Source organism: Nymphaea colorata, chromosome 2 (genome assembly GCF_008831285.2).
Source record: "Nymphaea colorata isolate Beijing-Zhang1983 chromosome 2, ASM883128v2, whole genome shotgun sequence".
Classification (NCBI taxonomy): domain Eukaryota; kingdom Viridiplantae; phylum Streptophyta; class Magnoliopsida; order Nymphaeales; family Nymphaeaceae; genus Nymphaea; species Nymphaea colorata.
Genome location: NC_045139.1, coordinates 5898629 through 5902929, shown reverse-complemented (window position 1 = coordinate 5902929; position 4301 = coordinate 5898629). Strand labels below are relative to the sequence as shown.

At 36.1% G+C, this 4301-nt stretch overlaps 1 long non-coding RNA gene across 1 annotated transcript; it reads left to right on the top strand.

Annotated features, from left to right (window-relative positions):
- The first annotated feature begins 1058 nt into the window (after positions 1–1058).
- LOC116248650 (uncharacterized) lies at positions 1059–4043 on the top strand. Its single transcript, XR_004171038.2, has 3 exons — positions 1059–1250; positions 3411–3509; positions 3606–4043. It is a non-coding gene; the product is annotated as an uncharacterized LOC116248650 (long non-coding RNA).
- Positions 4044–4301: the final 258 nt, after the last annotated feature.

Here is a 4301-nt window from a genome sequence, read left to right as displayed (position 1 = left end):
AAATAAATCATCAATCTGTTTTTTTGTTTATTTTAGCTTCATAAATGTGATATTAAGAGTGACTTAATGCTAAAAACACGGGGGCGGCATTATAGAATTTTCATTATGGGGGTCGAACTAGTTTTCAAACTTTAAACGAGAGCCAAAACATTAAAATTTTTAAATTTTGTGTATAGGTTAAACTAGATTTTTAAAGATTACAAGGAAATTTTGATTTTCTAGAAATATAAAGAAGGGCAGGGATGCCATGCCTCCTGTCAGCGCCCTTACCACCGCTCTGACTAAACATGTAATAATAAAAAAAAATTATGGGCTTCTAAAACGCTATGTTTTAGTATCGATACTCTCATTAAAATAACTTTAAACAAAACATGTTTTCTACTAAATTTAGCAATTATAAACACGTTAGCATGGTAATCTTTGTTTACAATACTTGTTGACAAGATTTTAAATTATTGAATTTTGTCATGGACGCAAATGGTATAGACACGTTCAAATCATCTCCTATTACAACTAATTTTTCATCTTTTTTAACCAATCCCAATGATTAGTTGACTTTTCTAAATTAATTAAATGATGGTTTCTTATTCGGAGTGAATAGAAAGACTATTTCATTATACCATTCAAAATAGTTGATGCTCTCATTCAACCACTCGACTCCCTCATCTCTTTAAGATATAGGATCAATAGGTTGCCACATATCTCATGTTGACTTTTTTTTTATAGCACAGAAAGTTGATGTTCTAAAGATTTGAAACAAAAACTAACCACTATTCTCGTTCCTTATTTTTTAAGTAATATGTTGCTTATGTGACTTAGAACTTAAATGTTGGATATGAACAGGAACGGCAACATGGTAATCTTAATTACCATGACAAAAGTATTCTTATATATTTTTTTGATTAAACATGTAAAAACTTGGTGCGCGTTTTAAAATCCTGATATCTTTTCAAGTCTGTTTTTGAATTTCTTTTAAAGTTTTTGTTAGATTTATTTTTCGTTCCCAGATCAAGTACCAATTTTAATATCAGAGGAGCCCCATGCAATAGGTACCTTTTTCTTCATAACATTTTTTAGCACCCGAGCCGTCCATCTCTCGGTTTCCAGATGCCTCCTAGAAGCTTCGCCATCATTCTCTCCCTCGCCCGGATCGACCGACTGCGCACCCTTCTGCTCTAACCCAATTCAGGCATTCTCTCGCTCGCCTGACCGATCACTGCACACCCTTCCGTTGCAATCCCCTGATTCAGGTAGTCTCTTTCTCCCTCTCTCTCTCCTCCCATGATCGTTATTTCCAGTAGTGGATTTACTCAATCTCGTGCGAGCAAGCTGCTTTCTGATCAAAGGTTTCTTCCTCAGGGACTTGTCTTTGGCTTTTATGCATAACAACGTACTATTTCTTTGCCATCTTGCGACTATAATGTCGTCGCGCAGGAGTGATGACATTAATTCTCCCCACCCAATTTCTATACTTTTAACTATATTACTATCATTCGTAAGAGACAGCTGAGTTCAGTTTTATCATCTTTCAAGCTACCTAAGTTTCAAGTTCGTTGACATGTAGTACAACTACACTTAGCATCAGAGAGGCGATTCTGGTCAACTAAGTAATCAGCTTATATGTAATGACACAAAAGTTTGAGCTCTGTCTCCAAAAAAAATTTCATTCATATGGAAATTGCAGAAGCGCTAATTTCAATGGGCATAAACAGTTTTGATGGCATATTTGCAAGTATTTCAGTGCCTTTTGGTTTGAAAGAAATGGTCTTCGTCGTTACATGAGACTCTTAGGAGACTACTTAAGTAGAACATGTTTCTTTCTTTGGTTTACTGAAGCTCAAAAGTATCGCACAACGCCCTGCTGTTGCTGATTAACCAACTTCAATTACTCGTAGATGAATTTCTACTTTCGTTTGAATCTTGTTGTGGCCGATATTTTGTGTTGGACACTTGGACTGACCATCTCTTTGTTAATTGGTTGATGCTAACATTGATCTATTGTTTGGTCTGTGCAACGTAATTTCATTGGTATATGAATCCAATAATACATATGGTAGGGAAGCATTAAGTTTTGCCTTCATTTTCATTTTTCTTCAACTCTTCAACTCTGCATAGATATTTCTCTTCTTCTTTTACAGAAATTATAGCACATGCTGTTGGTGTTTTTATAGTCTTCTAATTTGGCGTTTAGGATGTTATTTATATGTGGTGATATCAAACCTTTAGCTCATTAGTCCTTTCCTGAAAATTTTATGTTACAATCATCTACTTTCTACTACACAATGCCTGTGACATTTTTCGTCAGGCATTCTTGGATCCACTTTTCCATGTCAGGTGGACACAGATTTCTTTTCGTGATCTATTTTTTATTAGTGATAATGTGTTTGCAACCCCTACCAAGAAGTAGATTTTGATTTTTGTGCCACCTGTAAGGCAAAAGCTAGATTGAATTAATACTGTAACTTTGAGCTACCACTTGTGCCATAGTTGGCAAACTCATAAATTGGACTCAGGTCAGCTGATGACTGGGTCATGGGTGAGCAAGTTGACTTGGTGTCTCGTTTGAGTCAGGCCATAAAATTTTATAGTATGTTTTACTAAAAAATGATGAAGAAGTTGAACATACCTATAAAATAACAAATAACTGTCATGTAAATATAATCAAATAACTGTAGTTTATGAACACAACTACAAAATAATTACAACTGTAGTTTTCTTCTTAGTGATATTGGGTTATATTTTGATTCAATGCTGAATAAAACAGTCTTGAATCGGGTAATCTTGAGCTGATTCAAACAATTCAGTTGATCCTGAGCCGAGTCCTCTAAGATTCTGCTGCATTTAGTTAGTAAGTGATTCATGACTTAGTCCCTTGGTAATCTGAGGCTTGACGAGTTTGCAAACTATGATTTATACAGAAGGCATCGGCCAGAGATGTTCTAGTGCTTTCAATAGCATTAGAAAAAATTTGAATATGATGTGGAATGCTGGGTCAGTCTGATATTTTGAGAACTCAATAGGATATTTCAGTTCAGACTCTCAGAGGCAATAATAAGATATTTCAGTATCGCACCTCAATCTTGTTGGGTCCAGAGGTTATGTACATTTCTTTAGTTGCACAAACTGTGCAGTATTATGTTTTTTTAGTATGTCTAACTTACTCCTAATACCAAACAATATATGTTAAAGAATCTTGTGTTTACCACATTGTCAGTTTTAGACGCTATTTGATTCTGGATATTTGTATAAGTGAATATTCTGCATAGCATCGAAGCTCCTTCATATTCATTTATGTTTTCCTGGACTTGCATATCATAGTGACTGTAGTATTCTTGCTGCATACAACTTCTCTGCCTCGAATTTTTTGCTGTAGTTGTTACATGCAAATTGACCCATTCCTGTTGATCCAGCTTTTCAAGCCAATCAAGCCCTTCTTTTGGTCCACATGGCTGCATCAGCATCGCTGATCAAGAACATCAAACAGCTTTCTTTTCCTAGAAGCGGATGGGGTAACATAAAATTTTTTTTTTTGCTTTTTCCTCTTTTTCTTTTCATTTTTGTGGCTTCAAGTTATAAACATTTAATACAATCGAAACTTGTAACAGGAGGCATGGTAACTTCGTCTGCAAGAAAACCAGGAGATAAACATGTTGGAGAAGGCCCTGTTGCAAATGACAATGCTCCATTGCGGGATGACAAATCTGAACCTATTGTTGCCTTCAGCAAGCCACCACCTTCTCCCTTTCTTGGGCCTCTAGTTGTTCTTTCTCTGCTGGAAATATGTTCAGGCAGTGACGGAGGTGACAACTAAAACATGCTAATGCTTTCACTTACTAGATCTTTTTAACCAGTTTTGGACGTGTTATGCATAGACCATCCTTACTTTTCTGTGTACATAGTTGAGACAATAGACCATGAGGGCCGCCACCTGTTTGTTAAAGTTCGAAGATAATCAAAGTGTGTATATGTTTACATGCATCAATGCATGTTCTTCCTAAGTTTGGCCTGATTTAACATGGGACGAGCAATAATAAATTTGATGCATGTATTGAACAATTGCCTCACAGTCACATCCTTTGCACTACCTTTGTTCCTTGTGGCAAGCTGCAGCTAGGCATGTACCTACCAAGTCATGGAAACTCTTGACCTTAGGCAATTTGAAAGTCTGGTCTGCCAACCGCAGTTTGAGATTCGAACTTAGATGTCATTAAATCTCACAGTTCTATCCATTTAAGAAATGTGTGTGGAGTCTAGGGTCAGTGTTGGCGCTTTTTAATCTATCTAAGCTCTTTGTAGAGTAT